At 35.6% G+C, this 22,818-nt stretch overlaps 1 long non-coding RNA gene across 3 annotated transcripts; it reads right to left on the reverse strand.

The window, feature by feature from the left end:
* Window positions 1–5,764: 5,764 nt before the first annotated feature.
* Window positions 5,765–21,943, reverse strand: LOC116070949. 3 transcript variants are annotated; one of them, XR_004110647.1, is made up of 6 exons: window positions 21,194–21,943; window positions 15,667–15,828; window positions 14,517–14,628; window positions 10,829–10,894; window positions 9,677–9,802; window positions 5,765–5,876 (listed from the first exon to the last, which is right to left on the reverse strand). It is a non-coding gene; the product is annotated as an uncharacterized LOC116070949 (long non-coding RNA). The 3 variants fall into 3 exon arrangements; XR_004110646.1 differs by lacking the exon at window positions 10,829–10,894; XR_004110645.1 differs by lacking the exons at window positions 9,677–9,802; window positions 10,829–10,894 and having other exon boundaries at window positions 21,194–21,942.
* Window positions 21,944–22,818: the final 875 nt, after the last annotated feature.

Consider the following 22,818-nt stretch of genomic DNA (forward strand, 5'->3'; position numbering starts at 1 on the left):
TTTTTTTCTGAGACAGGGTTTCTCTGTATAGCTCTGGCTGTCCTGAAACTCTCTCTGTAGACTAGGCTGGCCTCTAACTCAGAAATCTGCCTGTCTCTGCCTCCTAAGTGCTGGAATTAAAGGCGTGTACCACCACTGCCTGGCATCCCTAGTTCTTTTAGATAGGAACAATTATGGGTCAGAGTTTTGACTGTGGGATGGCAACCCTGTGCTTGATGCCCTGTCTTTCTACTGGAGGTGGACTCTACAAGTTTCCTCTCTCCACTGTTGGGCATTTCATCTAAAGTCCCTCCCTCTCGGTCCTGATTCTCTCTCACATCCCTGGTCTCTGGTACATTCTAGAGGATCCCCCACCACCACCTCCTACCTCTCAAGGTTGTCTGTTTCTATTTTTTCTGCTGGCACTCAGGACTTCAATCCTGTTTCCCTCCCCACAATACCTGATCATGTTTTCCTGTCCCCTCTTCCACCCAAGTCCCCCCTTCCCTTTGCCCACACCATGATCGGTTTCTTCTCCCTCCCAAGTGGAATTGAGGCATCCTTAAAATTCAGTCTCTTAATTGTGAGCACCCATAAAATACTTTCTTACTTCAAGCAGAAAAAAGCAGGACAGCCACAACCCAAAGGGGGGAAAAACAGAAAATTTAATGTCTAGGATACACTTACAATCTTCTGGACTCCTCCAGTGAGCATGGGTCACTTCTGCTTTCTGTATATAGCACAAGGATTGTCTTCTAGGCTCCAGCTGGGTTAACTCCATTGCTGCTTCTGTTTTTTTAGTGGACATCCTATGGTACTAGTCTCTCCAAAATGCTGGGGTCTTCCCCTGAAACTAGTTTCCATGCTCACCAGTAGTTTGTCTTTATGATGCCAAAGCTTTGACCATTTTGCATACCCCCTTTAGTCCCGGGCCTTCAACTGTCATTCATTGAGACTGCCTCTTTATGAATGACTTTTCCTTGTTTTCACACTGCCAAGCCTCAGCTGTTCTCCATGAGATCTTCAGACCTTCAAAACCTGTAGTACCTGGTTAACTCATACACATTATCAAATCCCAACACCAGCAAGAGATACAACTTAGCTAACTTTGGAACACAGCTGCTTTGTGCTCTCAGAAAACAGTTTCCAGAAGATAATATGTCAGTGTTGCTGGTCTCTTTAAATCACTATTAATTTCTTAGCTCCAGCTAACCAGAATCAGTTGTCCCTGAACACAAAGGATAGCATTAGTAGTTCTGGTATCTTGTCAAGAACAGCTGTTTCTTCAGCACAAGGTAACCAAAATGAGAGAATCTTAAACCACATTTGCAAACAGCCTTGAAAGTACAGTCTTTGATCTTCTCTCTTACATGTCACAAGACATACCTTCATCTTCTTCATTGTTTTCAACATTATCAACTTCCGAGCTTCTCTAGAACATCCCACAGAGCTACAAATGTTCAATGGCTCTTCAAGCCTAATGTTCTAAAATTCTTCCACAATCCTCCCCATAACATGGCTATAGCTGTCAAAGAAATACTCCACTTCTGGTACCAACTTCTGTCTTAGTTTGTATTTTATTGCTATGAAGAGACACCATGACCAAGACAACTCTTATAAAGGTAATTGCAGCTGGCTTATATATTCAGAGATTTAGTCCATTATCACCATAGCAGGATACATGGCAATATCAAGGCCTACGGTTGTTGGACAAGGAGCTGAGACTTCTATATCTTGATATAAAGGTAACTGAAGGAGACTGTGTTCCACACTGGGTGGAACTTGAGATTATATCATACATAAAAGCCCACTTCCACAGTAACATTAACATAATTCCTCTAACAAGGTTAGACCTTCTCCAAAAAGGCCACACATCCTAATAGTTCCACTCACTATGGATAAGCATTCAAGCACATGAGCCTATGGGAGTCACACCTACTGAAACCAACACACTGTCTTATCATATCAGATATGTTCTACATATGAATTTTAATACCACAGATGATAAGTACCTTCTTTTTTGCATGTTTCAATTTTAAGCTTTCACTGACCCTTTATTCTCCCATTCACTTTATTTGACTATACCTGAACCCATCTTCCCCAGGTATTATCCTTCTCTGAAACTACCTGCAGTTTCAAGCACTGAGTTCTCCTCATCCAGGAGGGAATAAAGGACCTGAAAGAGAGGGTTTGAAATGCAAAGAGAAAACACTAAGCCAAGTTGCATCCCAATCAAGGCTCCACTTTACTGAGAATAAACCAGGGTTTTTATAGTCACAAGAGAAACCGAAAATAAGTCTCTAGATTACACTACAAACAAAGTTCAGGTGCCAAAGTCCCCATTAGCTCCCAGGTGTTAGCCCCCAAGCAGAGGCTGCCAGGAGTCCGGTGGATGACTGAAGTGAAGAGGGAAGGTAACACTTCTCTACTTTGATTTCCTGTATATTTTACTATCCATCATCCCTAAAAATAAATCCCCTCCCCAATAGCACGTTTTAAGCTCTAGTGTTTATATTAAGTAAACAAGACACTTGAAGCTAGCACTTTTAGTCTTTGTCTTTTGGGACCTGGCCTATCTCATTTAGTTTAATTTTTTCCAGTTTCATAAATGTAAACCAAAAGTAGAAATAGATTTGTAATATACAATAACTGTTTGGCATATAACCAAAGGGTTTTCTATCTCACTACAGAGATTCTTACACAACCATGTTAGGGCCTGCTACTCTACTTACAGTAACTAGGAAACTGAATCACCTTAGATATCCAGCCACTGACAAGTAGATAATAAGCATGTGGGACATATATACAATGTTATATTACTTAGTTGATGAAAACTACTTTGTGAAGTATAACCACTTCATGATAATATATCAGAACTACCTGTAACTGGATAGTGATGTGAAAATAGGTCAAATATAACTAATTGTATTGTTGAATTTATGAGACTGTATGCATCTATTCTAATTATCATTGATGTTGGCACCTTTATTTAGATATTCACAAGAAATCTCATGTATTTTCAAATTCCATTAGCATAATATATAACTTTCCTTATGATACAATTATAATATTCCAAATATTAAAGAAAAGGACCAGTTTTTTTCACTATCCTTCAAACTAATCATCTATGGAGCCAGTATACTAAAATACAGCAAACAACTGTCAATACCCATAGAACTTTTGCAAACATTTTGAGTTTAAGTTGGAGGTTGTATATCATCATCTCCCTTTTGTGTTTACAGTCAATCTTCTATTTTCCAAGCCTCTTTAGGAATATGATGCACTAAAATCAGATAATCTTAAAAATGAGACAATGGAAATCCAGCATAAAAGCGAATGCATTATGGTAACTATTTTTTATTAAACATGTAAGTAATCCGGGGATGACTTAAAGTATGTAGGCAAATTGTGTGTCAATTCAATATGCACACTGCACCATTTCTTCTGAAGGGAGTTAGCAGTCCTACATTCAGAAAGCCTGTAACACTTCAGTGCTCCAGACTACAAAAAGACAGCTTTGTTTCCTTACAGACCTTCCCACTGGACTAAGTATTTCCCGGCAAGCCCACAACTCTGCCTTCTTTTGTGGAGGACTGCAAGAATCAAGGACATGAAATAGACCTCTCCATCCAGAAGAGTCCGTGTACCAACTCCCCTGAAAGCACCCCCAAAAGCCATAAATGGCACCCTAAGCCAAGCATTCCATTTCCAGCCCCACCACTCTGTTTACTTTCCCTGAGACCTGCCAATCCAAGTGGTGTTGTGGGAATATTTAAAAAATGAATCCACCCTGCAAACTTTCTGGTTGGGCCAAATTCTTGAGCCGGTATTGACCAACATCACCAAGTCCCTGTGGGCTCTTGTTATTTTCTCCCAGCTATTAAAAATATCTCGCTCACATGCAACTCTTTATAGGGCCCCACAATCATTCACCTAAATAGCGCCTAACACCCAGTAAATAAAGCATGACTCTTAAGGTTAATATCCAATCAGATTTATATGACAATAAAATCACAACTTACAAGATGCCAATACAATACAATTTCAGAACCAAATAATAAAGACAATATTCTAACCCAATTAATCTATTTTGTAAAAACCTTTGCTTGGTTGTATAACCTCCTGGGATTTGGCTTGTCCTCATTGTCTGCCTCCATGATCACGACCTCTCCTCCTGTTCCTGACCTTCTTCTTCCTCCAACTCTACCTCCACCTCTCTATTCCTGTCCAATCACAGGCCTGTCACTGCCCTAATGTGATTGAACAGAGGAATTGTACTTTTTACCTGAAAGTACATCCAACAGCAGTAGTAAACTGTCTCCTGTGCTTAATTTTGACCTAGAAATCTGACTTCTTTCCTTTTTGTGGAAGGTCTGAGCCAACAGAAACTCCAAGGACAATGACTCTTCAGGAATGTGGATACCCCGTTTATAAAATAATTACTTATATTGATTTATTCCATTTTCTTTCATTGAAAATAGATTTCATGAGCTGGGAGGTGGTAGCACATGCCTTTCATCCTAGCATTTGTGAGACAGAGGCAGGTTGATCTCTGAGTTTCAGGCCAGCCTGGTCTACAGAGCGAGGAATATACAGAGAAACCCAGCCTCAAAACAAACAAATAAACAAACAAAAACAAAACAAAATAAAACAAAAAAGAGAAAAAAGCAAAACAATTTTTGAGTTGTATTGATTGTTATAGTTAATAATTTGAGACAATTAACATACTGTAGCTACATGATCAATGTATGTATTGAAATGTCAACCTACCCAACCAAGAGTATTGAACTGAATTGAGATGAAAGTATATCTCATCTCTCTAACTCTCTCTTAGAAATAGTACCAGAGTATTTCCAAGATACATTCATTTCTTAAAACAAGTTTGGGAGAAGAATATAGATAATAGGTACTTTATGTAGGCCCCCCTTTTTCTGTTCAATAAAGCAAAAATTGTACATATTTAGTAAAATTATACTTTGATTTTTCATGTTTTTCATACCTGGGAGTATTTGGCAAAATATTCTCAAGATGTTCAGAAAAAGGAATAAGTTATACCTGTCTCAGTTACATAATCAACACTAGGTAATAATTAGAACTTTACAGGTAGTCCCAAATTTCAGACTGATTGGACTTTTTCAAAAAGGTGATAGATTAAGGTATAGAACCTAGAGAAAGAAGAGGTAAGTAGCATGTCTGTAAGGGGATACTGGACTGTGGTTCCTTCTTAGGTCTTCTTGTCTCTCTGCTATTATGAGATGGTAGTTTCCTCTGCCATGCCCTTCCTAGGGCATGCCAAAATAAGCTTAATGTCATAGGACTAAGGGAAATTTATGAGCCTAAATAAACCTTCTCTCCATTTGAATTTGTCTCATGTATTTGCCCTATTTATAGAAATCTCATAAAATTAATGAATTAAGATAAAATTATCATCAATATGTCTCAAGTATTTTTTTTTTTGATAGTTCACATTAACTTTCAACTTTTGGGAATTTTAAAATATAGACTTAAGTGGATGTTACTACTTTAACAATTTGTTATTTTTTATTTCAGCATCACTTTTTCAAACTTATTTCATGTTCAGTGATGTTTCATGGTTTAGAATATTCAACAGGATTGCCATCCTCCTATGTAATTTGAATGTTATGGGTACTCTTTTTCTAAGTGGCTGACGGGCTCCTCTCCTTGCATATTTGTATCACTGTGTGATTCCTGAGGCTCAGTAAATATACTGATACGGTTTGACACAGTTGTCTTAAGAATTCACTCATGGAAATCAATCAAGCAATGAGGATGACATATGAAGCTTTATTTCTTGATTTTGAAGGTTACACAAACCAAGCTTTCATCAGTCTTTAGAGTGGAGAATGAAGACTTCTTGAAGGTATAAATGTCTCTGCCTGTAAGTGAACAAACAATATTGATGAAGGGGCACACACCAAATCAGCTTAAGACCTGTGACAAATGTCAATACATTCGTCCTTGTCTAAGACACACATTTAGATTGTTGTAACACTACAATTAATAACCATAAAATGCACAGTCTTATTTTTTAATTAACTCAGGTTAATGTCATCTACATATATGTGTTTTAATTTTGAATATACCATTCCTTACATTTAAAAATTAGAGAAACTATATGAGTTTATTACAATACCATTTGTACAATAAATACAGATTCAACCTTGCAAAATCATGAAATGAAGTATGTTTCCTGAAAATTGTAAACATTGAATTTTAAAAACTAAATACAAATTATTCTATAGTCATACATAGTGTGAGACTTTTATAGATATATATTATTGGTAATATTTACAAACATTTTACCATTTGATGTGAGCTGAGTAAAGGGAAAAATCTACTAATTAGAAGTAAAAATAGGGTAAAATAAACTTTTAAGAATCAGAAGACAAGCTTTTGGGGTTCTATTCTATTCTTCCTAGAATTTCTCCTTATTTGGGACTATTAGCTTGCATTCAAAGAAAAAAAACCTGATAGTTTAACATGATCAGAATTATTTCTTTGTGATTCACCTATGTTATTAGTCCTGTCACTCTGTCAATCCTTCTTTTATGTTCTTGTGCAGTATTCATTATAAGTAAGCATTTCAATTGTTTTGATGATGTAGATTTTGTTTCTTTATTTGTATGGTATGAATCTTTGAGGAACATACTCTCATAAAATATTTTAATAGCTTTTAGCACATTTATAGTATTTACTAGTAGGTCGATTGCTTTTCCTTGCATATATGGATAATTTCTTGGAAAATTCATTAGGGACTCTTCAGTGCAAAGTGCTACATCTCTATCTCTCATTAGTTGTTCTTTTCCTGTAGCTCTTTAACAAGGTGTGACACCCTGTCATATCTGCCCCATCTCCATTAGGACACCAGATGTTGTGGGAATTTCTTAGATATTGTTTAAGCAGCTGTGTTGTGGAAATTCCATGGCTATGGGTTTACTGTCAGAATGAGAAGGCACAATCTCATAGGAGGTATTTTGGTCCTCTAGCTATTAAAAGCTTTCTAAGTCTAACTTTGGGTAGAAGCCCAATGTTCCCTGACCCTTTCATGCAGCAGTTGAATTGTAGACATATCACCTGAGAAAACACACCACGTGGTGAGCTTTTCTTTTCATTTGCAAACAAATAATAATTTATTTTTTTAACAAGAACAAAAGCTATGTACATGTATAGAAACAAGAATTGATAATGCATTTAGTGATTGTAATACAATGGAGTAGTATGCCATCCTCCAAGACACACAGCTTCATTACCCACATATCGTTGACTAGGTTTTCAGCAGCAGGCCTGATTTTTCCTACCATATGCTCAGGGCTAGTGTTAGGAATAAATAACACTAGAATAATGATCATTCTACTAATGGGAAAATTGTACAGATTATAAATAGTCACAAAATTGACAGGAAAAAAGTTACTGATAGCTTAAAAATCTTTTAGATTAACAAGAAAGGAAGGAAGTACATTGTAATGTTTGGTCAAGTAAGGTATAGTCTAGTTTGGTAACTTCTGGTATTCTGCCCAATGCTTCTCTGGAACCTGGAGAGTTGTACAGAGTGTGAGAGATGACAGTCCCTGAGACTCTTAGGCTATACTCCTATTGATATGGGATCAAGAAAACATGATCTGCAAAACCACTAAAAAAAGCAAAACATTCTGAATTATATGATATGAATAAATGTTGGTTTAGTTAGTTGTTAGTTACTTAACTGGTCATGCAAATCAATTTTTTTTCTAAACAAGAAGGCTTTCTGGGAAATGTACCATTAGTTGATATTGTCAGTATGTATTCACCTCAATGTTTTTTATATCAGTGTAGATGATATACAGATCCATCCTCTTAGCACAAACCAGAGAATGATTATACCCATGTATACTCTAAACTTCTTTTAATTGACCTTTTCCAATGTAACTACAAGGAGTGAAATCTTATATATTAATTAAAAAGATAAAGTGTGATTTACATTTCAGACTCAGGATTCCACGGTTCTGTGCTGGGTCTAACTCAGTATTATTTAGAAATACAATATCCAACTGCACTGGGAATGAGAAGCAGAAAGAGAATCAGGGAAAGAGAGGAAAAAGAAGATATGGTAGAGAAATGAAGAGACACAGAGAAGAGATGGAAGGATGGGTAATATTGAGATGGATCAAATTACAACACCTATTAATAATTTATGCTGTAAACTATATAGAAAGATTAGCAGTTTTCCCTTTAATGTGGTACACTAGGAAAGTAATTTGGGTCTGGATGCAATCTTTTTACAAGACCTAAATACACTTTGTAACTACTAATATAAGAACACCATGGGAGAAATGAAAGAAAAGATTAAGAATGAGGGCTGTGTTCCACAACTGACAAATGCTAACTGGGAATCTGCTTCTAACAGAGTAGTGCTATTGCCTTTTCATTTTATTTCTCCTTAATACTGTTTTGATTATTGGATTTTCTTGTGACAAGGGCTCTATATTAATGAGAAAAGTGCATTTCATGAACCAAACTGATTTAAATATAGCTTTTAGAGTAATTCTTCCCAAAATGTACCCCTGGGATTTCAACTTTCCTGACTCAAGATATTTCTCTTCAAGGTTTAAAACCACTTTCAAGTGTAATAGTAAAGTAAACACTATTATACTTTGTTTGATTGAACCTGCATGGATTGTTATTCATTAAATGACAAAATCTAATTCTCAGGAAAAATTCTCATTAATTGTTTTCAAAAAGATGTGCCCTGGGGCATCCACATTTAGTTTCAAGTAATGATGGGTTTCAGAAAGCTCTTTAATTCTACCAAATCATTACATGCATTCCTCACTGAAAATAGAAAATATAGAAATGACCTCTAATGATAAGTATTTATTAAATGTGTTTTACTTCCAGCCAGTATCTTCTAATGCCTTCTGGGTAATTTGAGAGCTTGTTTCTCTAAGAACAGAGAGACAGAGCAACCAGATGCACATCGATGTAGTATTTGCTATTTCGCAGTTGGCAGTTTAAAGTTCTCGACTTGATCTCAAAAGAATTGACTCTGCTCTACTGTGTTAAGTCCTAATAGCAATGAAGAGAAATAAGTGGCCTCTCCAGACAAGCAAAATACATTAACAACAACAACAAAAACAAAAACAAAAAAACAAAATAAAAATAAAAAACAAACTGGCCTGTTTGGAGAACCAAACACTCTAATTAAAACGCATGCTTCTGATTAATACATATTAAACACTATCCATTCAGATTATAGAAGATTTGCCTTCACGACTTAAGCCCTACAGAAGAGCAGAAAGCAAGATGTTTCCTGAATTTCTGCCATCTTAAGGAAAATCACTTGTAAATGGGCACACACACACACATATGCAACATATAATTTGATCAATTTTTTTCTAAGTGATCTTTACTTATCTATGCTTTTTTTTTTTCTTGATGAAAGCATCTATTTTTATAGAGTTGCATCTTTTTCATCAGCTGCTCTTATTTTCCTGTGGTCTAGGTGCTTCTGGCTGCACAATGGATCAATCTTTCTTCAGCTTACAAAATTACTCAAAATGGACTTGATTCCTTCAACCTTTCTACTTAAAATGTCAGTAAAGCTTGCATGACCAGGGCAGAATGTACTTTTCCTTGAGTCCATGCTACTTGAGTACCTTATTTTGTGTTTCTTAATAGAGGAAAATTACCAGTGACTGACCTGAGTGCTTTAGAAATAAAAACTCAACTTGGAAATCAAGTGGCTTCATCTTCCGTATTAATGCCCCTCAGAAATTAGAGCAGAAATCTCTTGATGTTTCAGAAATGGTGCAGTCATTGGTTACTTCTGTGGTTTAGAGCCAAAGTAAAAGTCATGTAGTATTTAAATTATATTTTTACTTAAAATAAGTGGGAAATTGAAATGTCATGATAGGGATGTTATAAACTTCTGAATATGCTTCATTGCAACAACATTATTAAACACATTTTATGAAACAAAAATGTCATTAGCCTTTTTATGATATTTTCCAATGCATTTTCTTATTTCTTTCAACAAGCAGAGTTGGCATATTCATCCAATTGTCTTGGATTTGGGCAGATGGAAAAAAAAACAAGTCATTTATATACTGCATATTAGAGATAGGAGCACACCCCATTTTAATTCAGAGTTTGAGTGTTTGTACTTTTGAAGGAATGTTAACATGGCCCCATATGAGACCTTGAATAAAATGACAAATCATTCCATCCTTAAAATGTAGAAAGATCAATAAAATATCCTACTAGTTTATAATAATTAAATACTCATACTTATATTAGCACAGCATTTTGAATCTTTCATGCAGTATTCTGAATTTTGAATATGTTTCTTTGTAAAATGAAAGTTTTAAGTGTTCACAAGAATTAATTAGATGATTGTATCAGTATAATTAAGAAAAGCTTGTGTTTGTAAGAAGCAGAGCCTGTTGCACTGTTTTTTAAGAGGGGATCTCAGTATTAATATTTAAAATAAAATATCCACCAAAGGTTCATGTGCTAAGGTTCAGTCCTCTTCTGGTGGTGATGGTTTTTAATGCTTCTAGAAGTTTACAGGATAGGAGATATTGAGCAAAGTCAGGCCCCTTGGTGCAGGTTCTTGAAAGTAATGCTATAATTTTTCTCTTTCTGCTTCTAATCTGCTAGTAGGTGAGCAGCTCTTTTTCCTCCTTTAAACTGTGACTTTCTGGAATTTGACATACGACAAGTAGTACTATTAGAAATAATAGATATCAACAAAAAGTGATATACTTTCACATTCTGGGTTTCAAATATTAATTAAATTTCATAAGTTATTTTTCCATATGCATTCAATTCCTGCCTGCCTCTAGTTTTGTACCTTGAAGTCCTGGCCTGTTTTCCTTCATTAGTGGACTATAAAGTAGAAGATGATGTGTCCATGGACCTGGACATGGAAGTAGAAGGGAAGCAAGTTAACCAAGATAAGACCCACCTACTGGAACATGGTTAACCTACTAAGAAAGATATCCTTAAGAAAACTGATTCTTCTTTTCTCAGAATCTATCAACTGTTTAAAACATTCTGGTAACGATGAGTTCATAAACCTCCCACTGAACCTAAAATTTTGACTGAGTTGAACTTAAGTAAATCTTCTCCATGAAACCACATCTGAGTGTAGTGTTCCAGTCAAGGCCAGAAGATAGGATTTTGCTACAGTCTTTCTTGACATCTGGCTCTTAAGATCATTCTTACCTCTCTACTAAAAGGCCTGACACTATTACTGAGGCTGTGAAGTGCTTACACAAAGGGACATAGCATGACTGCACTCCAGAAGACCCAACAGGCAGCTGAAAGAGACAGATGCAGATATTTGCACCCAACCAATGGACAGAAGCTGTTGTTGAATTAGGGAAGAGTGAAAGAACCTGAGGAGAGAGGTAGCCCTTTAGGAGGACTAGCAGTCTCAATTAATCTGGACCCTCAAGATCTCTCAAACACTGGAGCACCAAACAAGAAGCATACACCAGCTGATATGAGACCACCAACATACATAAAGTAGAGGCCTGTGATCATTCAGAGATGATACACCTAACACTCAAGAGACAGGAGGCCTCAGGGAGTTTAGAGGTCAGATGGGGTGAGGTATGGTGACATCCAGGTGGAGAAAAGGGGGTAAGGAGGATATATGGGATGTGGAAGGTTTGGAGGACAGAGGAGGTGGGGAATAAAATATGGAGTGTAAAAAAATTAATTATTTAATAAAAAAGCAAACAAAACAAAACAAAACAAACAACAACAAAAACAATGCTCTTTGGGGAACTGTATTAAGATGCATAAGATTCATCTGTGGCTGGGAATGTATACTCTGAACTCTCTTCGGCTGCATGTTTCTGTGATAACCAGTGCCCACTGCACAAGCATTCTAGAAAACCAAATTTCCATGAGCATTAAAACAATGGCAGAGATATCTTAAAAAGGGGAACAAAATACCTATGGAAGGAGTTGCAGAGACAAACTATGGAGCAGAGACTGAAGGAAGGACAATCCAGAGACTGCTCCACCTGGGAATCCTTCCCATATTCAATCACCAAATCCAGATACTATTGTGGATGCCAACAAGTGCTGGAAGACAGGAGCCTGATATAGCTGTCTCCTGAGAGGCTCTGACAGTACTCGACTTATATAGAAGTAGAGGCTCACAGCCATCCATTGAACTGAGTACAGGGTCCCCAATGAAGGAGCTAGAGAAAGGACCCAAGGAGCTGAAGGGTTTGCAGCCCCTTAGGATGAACAACAGTATGAACTAACTAATATCCTCAGAGCTCCCAGAGACTAAACCACCAAACCAAACAGTACACATGTAGGACTAATGGTTCCAGCAGCATATGTATAACAGGGATGGCCTAGTCGGTCATCAATGGGAGGAGAGGCCCTTGGCCCTGTGAAGGTTCTATTCCCCAGTGTAGGCGAATGCCAGGGCCAGGAAGCAGGATAGGGTGGGTTGGTGAGCAGGGGGAGAGGCGGAGGGAACAGAGTTTTTTTCTTTATTTTCTTTTTTTGTTCTTTTTTTTCTGTGGGGAAACAGGGAAAGGAGATATCACATGACATGTACATAAAGAAAATATCTAATTTAAAAAAAAAGAAAAAAATGCCAAAGATAATACTTTATTTCAAGTTGTATTAGGGAGACATAGTAATAACAACATTTTCACTTTTGACACAAACACAGAAACATTGATCAACAAAATGGAATGAAGTATTCAGGCCTTAAAGTCTATAAACCTGTAGGTACCCAAGGTTTGACAAAGGTGTGTAAAACATTGGAGAACAGACAGCATCCTTAACAAATAGATATATAAAGGTATAGACAAGGCTACTTGCTCCTTCACTCTTATTACCCATACAAATTAAGCCCTAATTAATCAAAAATTTTAAGGCAACAACTGAACCTTCTAGTAGAAAAAGTAGAGTGAGTATTTTAGAACTCAGCTTAAGATAAAGACATTTTTAAAGGATTCTAGTGACCCACCAGAGCATGTTGAATTCCATGAAGTTAAATAGATTTTGTACTGTGAAAGAAAATGTATAGTGTCTAAAAAGGTGTCTTATAGTATGGAAAAAAATATCTTTATCATGTTATTCTTTTGATATAATATTGGTATCTAGGAAATATAAGGAATTAAAAAAACTAAAATTAAACACCAGAAAAATATAATAGAAAAGAGTTCGGTATTAAATAGAGAGTTTAAGGAAGAAATACAAATAGCAAAGAAATATTTTAACAAGTGATTAAAATTATTAGCTTTCAGGGAAATGCAAATTAAAACTACTTTGCAAATTCACGTTACTTCAGTGAGAATGTCATGTTACTCCACTCAGAATGGCTAAGATTAAGAAAACAAAGGAAGACAAAAGGAAGACAAATTTAGGCAAGCATGTAGGGTACAGGGAAATTTCATACCCATTGTGGGAGTGCAAGCTCCTAAAGACATTATAGAAATAATTGTGGCAGTCTCCCAGAGCACTAAACATAGATCTTATTCATGACTCAACCTTAGAACTTCTGAACATATATCTAGAGAACTCTACTTCTTACTACTGAAATGTATGCTCATCTATGTTTGTGCCTGACCTATTTATAATAGCTAGGTAATGAAAATAGCTTTGGAATCTTTCAATTGAAAAGTGGTTACTGAAAATATGGTGCTTACATACAATAAAATTCGGTGTAACAATTAAAAAGCAAACTATGAAATTTGCTGATAAGTAGATGTAGCTGGCTGGAAAATACCATACTGAGTTAGTAGGCCAGATCCAGACGAACAAGTACTGTATGTTCTTATGTAGTATTTGAGCATCAAATGTTTAGATTTATGTGCTTAATTTGTGAAATAAAGGAAATTGACAGTGGTACACTTTGAATGAAGAGGTAAAAATATCTTACTGAAGGATGATAGTAAAAATGCACAGTATGTAGGGGAATTAGGGATAGTGGTACAGGTAGTTTAAGGTAAGAAGAAAGATAGGATTGTAGAATTAAAAAGGTGGTTCATGGATATGTAACTAATGTTAACTGTGCTTGGAAATGCCATATGAAAATCTATTTTATAATCTTCTTAAACACACACCACACACACAGACACAAACATGCACACACACAGACACACACAAATACACACACAGACATAAACACGCACACACACACACACACACATGCACACACATACACACACGCTCACACACACACCACCTATATACTGGTTTGACTGAACTTATACTTCCCTCAGGATTTTATTTCTTCCATCCTCCAAAAAGCAATGAATTGGAAAAAAATTCCCATTTAAAGTATAGAACTACTTCCTTCAAGAATTTGGTCACAAGTGACACATAGTCTCCCATGGCAATATAGGGCAGTGGTGTTACTCTTCGTTGTGACCCAGAACTTGACAGTAAATATTTATTGCTGAAGATAGTACAAAGCTTTGTCATAGTCGTAGTGAAATCAAATGAGTACTAACCAGAAAGATCTTTCATTTTTGAGGAGGAAAAGTCATTCACTGACTTACCAAACAATGTACTTTGAAACTGCAATGATGATTGCGGTGTTACAATAGAGCCACAGGTACAGTAGGGGCAGCACTGTTATCAGGATGATTATTGTTGGAATTGAAGTTTCCTCTTTAAAAGAAAAGAAACACATACCTATTATTTTGTTATATGGACACAATGTCGAACCTTTAAAATAGCACCAATCTCAGACTCATCAATGAAATTTATTTTGGCAGTAAAATAATTTTTAATAAGAGTCTATTTATCCCCCAAATAAAAGATATCTAAAATATAGAAAGGAGGAATTTGTGTATGATCTGAATTTATCCATAAAGAAATACTGAAGTAGAATGTGTTTTGTAGAATTAGAAGCTTAAGGATCTGGAGTTACGACTTCCCAGTTACACTGTGTGCCAGTCACTATGAGTAGCTGAGTTAAATCTCCAGAGTCTATATAATATAAATCACACATAAGGGCAAAATCAGATGATTACAGTGCTGGCAAAGTAGGGACACAGGGATCCTTAGAGACAGTCTCACCAAATCAGTGAACTCCAGATTCAGCAAGGAAATCTATCTTGTAAAATAAGGAGGAAGAAAAATTAAATGGACAGAATGCCACATATTGTGAAGTTCTGGAATTCACATGTGCATACATTCAGGTTCATAGAGAAAAAATACTCACAAAAACACAAACACACACACACATACGCTTGAAAATATTACAGCATAGAAAATATCAGTAAACAGGAAAAAACTGATTTATGATAAAACTTAGAGTTATGAAAAATACAATGTTTGATATTGCATTTAAATTTTCTCCATAGAATATTACTTTGCAACATTACCAGATCTAATTATATATACTAGCCTAAATAATAACACAATATCAAAGGTAAATATTTTTATTTTGGTAGTTGTATTGTGATTTTATAATAAAATTTTCTTGATTTTTATAAAATATAAACTAAAGTGATGAGAACTATTTTGCCTACTGGGACTCAGAAAAATAATTGTACATAGAAGCACAATAGTGACACAAAGAGACGACACAAAAGGTAAAATAATAGTACAAAACATATTACTCTCTTTAAAACTACACATAACACTCATGGAATTTCAAACATACTTGCTAATTTTCCTTAAGTATGAATTCATTATACTGACCATTTCAAGTGTTAGTTTGACTGGCATCAGGGATGTCTGTGTAGCTGCTAAGGCGTTATTCCTACTTGTAAAATTATTTGGAACATGTGACACCATTTGAAATCTGCAGATTCTTGAAAACACAAGATTTGCCTGAGTAAATGTAGACGGGCATCATCCCATCTGTTGAGTAGAGAACAGAAAGAGAAAGGAAGAAGAGGTCATTGTCTTTACAGCTGTCATTTCAGTCGTCTTTGTTCTTATAAGTGAGAACTACTCTTTATGAAATTTAAGAGCATGGAAAAAATTTTACTGTGGAAATAATATATGCATACATGTGTTAAAATGCATATATCATAATAATGTGCTTATAGTTATATACGTATATATTCTACTCTTCAGCTTCCCTGGAAATCTCTTATATATCTGACAGATTCGTTTCTTATACATGTTTTAAATTACAAACCACATGTTTCAGAGTTTTCCTCCTAAACGATCTATCTCAAACAATCTTAGTAGATGTAATGTTTTCTAACTCAATAAAACTTTCCACTGATAAAAACTTTGGTAGAGAAACTGATGTTGGTCTTGACAGTAAAACTTTATTCTAAAATTATATTTATGTCAAATTGTATTTAATATAACAATGTCCCTGTGATTGGAACCTCATTTTTATAATATAATAATAATAATAATAATAATAATAAACATGTTTTGCTTAATTACCCATATAAGTTATGTTTTTCTATCATTTTGCTAAGTTTTTGACATTGTCCTGAAATGATTGGCTTGTGTTGTTTTATTTCATCAAATTCTCATTGTATTGAAGTAGTTCATCTAAGAATTATCATTCTAAAAATAAATAAATGGTACAGAACATATTGCGAATATTTTTTTGAGAAATCAAATTTACTTGCTCATTGTGTCTGTTTTGCCACCGACCTTGTCTTCAGGGTCCCTGAGTGTGTTTGTTGTGTGCATGTGTGGGTTCTTACATTCTGTTTTGGTGTTTGGAGACTTGCTTTATGGATTCAGGTTTGAGGAATGCTTAGAAGACAAACACATTATTTTTCTCAATATTTCTCCTCAAGCCGGGTTGAGATTATGTGAAATTACAATTGTTGACATTAATTAGTAATTTTAAAAGAAAAAAGTATCTAGACAGTTTCTACCCCTTGAGGGGGAAATTAGATAAATGAATACATCAACCATGGAGTAATTGATACACTTGTTGTATAGTCTCGAATTTGCTGGTACAGAATTAATTAAAATAATAGACAGCAAATGAATACATGCCATTGCCTAATGCTTGCTTGTTACCATATGCCTTCCTGTTTATTTGTTTCCTTTAAATTACAGACATTTAGAGCTTAAAATTGGCTCTTTCTGGATAAACAGTAAAATTCTTCTTATTGAAACTTTAGGAAATAAAACATATTTCAAGTGCTCTAATGCCACTAAAACTTAGCATTTCAATTTAACATGCATCTATTTGTTGTTTTAAAGTGGTTATTTTTTTTATAATATGAGAATGACTAAATACAGTGTTCATAGTAAGGACTGAGGATAAACAAAAAAGCTCAAAGACAATAATTTATATTAATTTAAACTTTTTAAAATTAATTTTTGAAAATTTAAAACATTATAATATGATTTTATTCAGCACCTTTTATAACTTCTCCCTGATCAATACCTCCATTCCATTCCCACCCAACTTGTCTCCAACTTTCTTTTAAAGTTCATTGGGTACAATCTGCATTGTCCCTAGCCAGTGTGTGTTGGTATTCACTGGAGCATGGATCATAGCTTTAAAGAAAACTAATTTTACTTCTCACAGGCACTATCAATTGTTAGAATCCCTTCAGTTACCAGTAGAACTCCCTGCTTATACTTGCCCACCTGCTGAGTATTTGTCTGAATTGGTCTTGTACTTGTCTTGTGTATACAGTCATAAGAACTATGAGTTTGTATGTGCCACTGCCCCATACTATTCTGAAAACACAGTTTCAGCTGTACTGTTGGTGGAATTGTGATGAGCTTAATTACCTTCCATTACACTCACCCACATTCTCTGGCCCTTATATTCCTTAGACATACACAGTCACACACACACACACACACACACACACACACACTTCTATGCTATGTAAGCTTTGGGGAGTGTAGGTATGATATAGATATTCTTTTTAACATGGATTGTGCTTATTGTTTCCACATTAAGCAGCTATGGGTCTCTGTACTAATCAAAATAGTCAAGTACTTGTCAAAACAGTCAAAAAGAAGCTTCTCTTATGTTGTTTGAAAGATGCTCTGTAAGCACAATGATAAACCATTACTTAGTATCCCGTCTATTTATCCAAATATAATAGTAGTATTTTTCTTTTAGGATCTATGACCCGTATAGTCACAGATTCTTGAACTCAGTAATAGTGCCATCTTATGAAATAAAGCTTAAATTGTATCATAAGGTAGTTGATTTCTGCCATTGTATTTATGCTTCTATTGATCCACTGGAGAGAATCTTTTTCGGTGGATTTGTTATTGTAACTCACAAGGACAATAACTGAGTAAATTTATGACTATGATACTTCTCTAGTAACAAGTGTAGCGCCTTCTAGAGGTATAACCTAAGCAGTAAGGATGAAGATTCTAGGTCAGTGCCAACATTACTTTTCATAGACATATATATATATATATATATATATATATATATATATATATATGCATACACACATATACACACACACACACACACACATTGTATCTTCAGCATTGGGGTCTAATTGTCACATATGAAGAGGGTTCTGTTAGAATGTATTAGCTAATAAGTAATAATCCAACATAATGCTAACACATTTCTGGTACTGGTTTTGGATGTTAACTTGTGTTGTCAAGTAGGGGTTTTACTGATCCATTATAATTTCAATTCTCTTTATGTTTGTTTAAGTATTGTATATAGAATTTCTCCTTAGTGGTGTGCTTTCAATAAGCATCTTTCCAGTCTTTAGGAGTAGTTTTCCCTTCTCTATTTCCTCCTCCACCTTCTCCTTTTACCCCTGCCTCACTACATCTATCTGTTCCTTCTCTATCAATCTACTCTTTCCTTGTATTTCTATGTTGTCTCTGCTCTCCTTAAGACCCCATCAAATGGGTATCAAGCTGAATAAAGAAAAATTAGCATTCATTACATATCTATTCCTCACCTACTCTGTTGGGAATGATGTTAAACCTTAAAATTATTTTTTGAAATATTTTCCTTCAAGATCAACATTTTATAAACTCCTTTAGAAGCAAGGGCTGATATCCAATGAATTGAAAACAAAACAGAACGTCCTTGAATTACAAGTTTAACTAATATAGGGAAACAAGTGATAGAGCATGCTAGAATACTGCTGAGAATAACATGGTAGAATTGAAGAGGCCATACAAAACCAGTTTCCTAATGCTGATTTTATTTATTTCCATTTTTATTATTCCTGTACTAGCTTCAATATTTTCAAGACAAATAGCTTTTCTAACATTAAGCAGTTTTCTCTACTTGAAGACTTCTTTTCATGAACAGCAACCAAAAGGTAAGTTGAAATCTTTGTAAAGAGAGTGTCCATTAACCCTCAATATTCTAGAAGTGAGGAGGATAATGCAAAATAATTGCTTATTAGGATTTCATTATTCATATTAACTTACTTTGTTTCAAAATCTGACTATTAGTTTCCATCCCAGCTTTGTTCAATATCCATTACTTATGTAGGTTTAAGGGTCATAGAACTGAAAGAGGCACAGCCATATCCCTAACCCAGAAGCCATCTACTGTTGATGAATGTTTACAAAATGAATTAGTGAATAAATGAATGAATAAATAAATATTAAGTTTTCTCCATGTGTGTCTCACTGGAAATACAATCCATTCTTACAGGTAGGACCAATTATTTACAGTAGATGTCCTATCCAAAATAAATCACATGGCCTCTTTAGAGGTTCTTTGTACCATAATACACAGTCAGGGCCTTCTTTGTTCTTTTCTTTTTTAAGCTTACAGATTCATTGCATATAAAGTATGGCTTCTGGTTTTTGGGTTCTATGGGACATCTGTGTATATAAATGTGTGTGCTTTTGTCTATTTGTATTTCTGGTGCTGGTTCATTGTTTTGTCCTATTTTGATTTGTTTCTTTTTGTTTTATTTTATTTTATCTTGCTATTTATTCTTGTTTTATTTAGTTACTCCTTAGATGGTTGCTAGTTTTCTAACTAGACATACAGAGGGAGCAAGTCTGGAGGCAAAGGGAACTAGGAGGAACTTGGAGGAGTAGGAGGAGGGGAAATCTACTCAGAATCATTCAGAATATGTTGGACGAAAAAAGAAGATTTTAATTTTAAAAAAAGTACATTTGTTTCAGAATTTAACAGTCGATGATGAGCCATAATTTGTTTGTGTTTATGTACACAAGTGTACATATGTACACTTATGTGTACTTATGTACACATAAGTGTGTTTGGGTGTACATATATCCCTTTGTGTGTGTCTGTGTGTGCGCATGGGTATGGCTGTGCTGTTATTTTGTTGATTGTGTGTGTGTGTGGGGGGGGTTATCGATTGAGTGAAGGACAGAGGTCCTTTGGGATAAAGACTAATTTATTTCTAGGGATTAGTTTACATGTTGGTGGGGTTATCAGAGCCAAGGGTGTTTATTGGGACCTTAAAGACAATTTCAACTCAAATAAGAGTAGAGGCAGAATTCTGTTTTCAAAGACTTCTACTGGTAGTATGCAATTATAATCGGTTAATATTCTTAAGAATTATTGATTATTAATGGTGATTGCAATTTTAAAAATACCTTCAGAATTATGTGGAGATGGGTATTTTAAAAAGAGGGTACCACACACTACATAAGTTGCCATATTCTAACTTTAAATTGAAACTCTCTTTAATAAAGTCCCCTAAAACATGCTTTATAAACTACATATATACTTAAACATATTTGAATCCTGTCTTCCTCAAGCACATGTTTGACCTTTTCTCAGCAACTACCAAGAAAGATATGAACAAATAGTAACATCATTTCCAGACACTCAAGATCAGGTCTTTGATAAACACAATCCACAGTATAATACCTGCCCATGAAAGTGAAAGTCAGGCAAAATTGCTTCTATTTGTTCAAAGAATAATAGCAATAGAGCCATTCACTATTTTATCACTTTTGTGGGAAGGCAACCGCCTAAATTAAGTAAGTTGGCTAGGTTTAAAGTACCAAATATAAATTCCTTTCCACCATGTTGGCCTATAGTCCAATTAGGCAGCTGTCAGATACTCTCAGGATAATAATGGCATTACTACCTTGGAGATATACAATTTGTTGGTCACTATTGCAGAGCATAGGCCTTACAGCTAGATAGTGTTATAATTACTTTTCTATGTTGGTGTGTGCTTGTCATTTTTTCTTAAGACTGTGAGAGCTAGTCCTCAGGGAGGAGACTTCCAGTTCAGTTCCAGTTGAAATCTCCTAACTACTGTGTTGGAAATATGTGGTGTGTTCAGCAATAGGGACTTACCTTCAAGTTCTTGGGGGAGATAAGGGCAATAACAGGTAATGTTATGAATCCTAGAGGAGAACCTATTAGTTCTACTTTTCTAAACAATTATAATTTTTTTCCCCACATCTTGAATATTTTGTTTCAGCTGCCAACTGGCACATTTCTTGTTGGCTCTAGAAGAGATCTCAAGGGTCTCTTCTTTCCTCCACATTTACTTCTGAAACTGCTGTAGCTTGTTTTAAGCTTTTAACCCAGGCTTTACATTTTCTTGATCCACAGGAGGTCACTTGGAATGGTTTTATATTCCAACGATTTTTGTTTAGGCTATGGTGGGTTTTATTCTTTGTATTATTTGTCTTGTGAGAACATAAAAATATTGTTGGTCTTACTGTTCTCTTATAGTTTCTTGGGCAGGTGGGTGGTAGTTGAAGGGCTTTTCTTCCTGGTTTCTTCTTAAACATTTTTTCATCTTTTACTAGTTTATCTTTCTTATTCTTCCTAATCTTTAGGTGACTGGAGCACTCTCTTTCTTTTTCTCTGTTGGTCTCTGGGCCTGGTTGTTCAGATGTTTCAGCTTGCTGTTGATTGCTGGCATTCTCTGGTATGCAGGCTTCTTTCTTCAAGTTTGACTCTTCCTCTGGTCTTCTCCAGTCACCTGTCCTCTGCAAATTACCACCCATGATTAGTGCAGGACATTCAATTTGGTGTGGCTGACAAGTAGCACCCACCACCACCAGCAGCAGCCAGTAACAGCAATAGAATGGCTTATACATCATAAAGACCCAAATTCTGACACCTCTGCAGAGGTTGGGGGGTGGAATTCTGGGGAGGCAAGGAATAAAGTTGGACAAAGAGGTTGTTTCTTCAATACTACCTGTACATCCATTTCAAAATGATTTGCTTCTCCTACAGTTCTCTATGGTTAAATATCTGTAGTCAAATGGCAGCAAGAAAGTGATTTCTTCAAGTCACTACCACATGGGCTCCCCCCACAACCTCCCTTTCATTGGTTCAGTCTCCATCATCTTTTGTTCCTTCTTACTGGGAAAAGAGATTTATTCTTCACTTTTCTTGAACATAAATTACTTCCTCACGCAACATCCTGATTATAGTCTCCCCTCCTTCTGCTTCTTCCCGTTCCTCCCCACATCTCCTCTAAATCCATTCCCTTTCTGTCTCTCATTAGAAAAGAGATAACAGTCAAACATAACAAAATTAAACATAAGATTAAGCAAAAACTATCAATCACACATTAGAGAAAGCAACCCATCTGGAGAAAAGGAGTTCCCAAAAAAGGCACCACAATCCCAGACCCACTCATTCTCGCTGTCAGGAAGCCCATAAGACCACTAAACTAATAGCTATTATACATACAGGGGACCCACGGAGGACCTGTGCTTGCTGCTTCCGTTTCTGTGAGGTCACGTGGGTCTTGCCTAGTTGATTCAGAGTGCCTTGTTCTCCTGGTGCCCTCCATCACCTCTGGCTCTTACAATGTTTGGCTTTTTCTTCCCCAGGGTTTCCTGAGCTCTGAGAGGAAGAGTTTGATGGAAACTTCCTATATATACTCCCCATGTAACATCTGTCTGTAGATCTCTATATCTGATTCTATTTGTTGTTACCAGATGAAGCTTCTCGAAAGG

The sequence above is a fragment of the Mastomys coucha genome, unplaced genomic scaffold, assembly GCF_008632895.1.
Source record: "Mastomys coucha isolate ucsf_1 unplaced genomic scaffold, UCSF_Mcou_1 pScaffold22, whole genome shotgun sequence".
Lineage (NCBI taxonomy): Eukaryota > Metazoa > Chordata > Mammalia > Rodentia > Muridae > Mastomys > Mastomys coucha.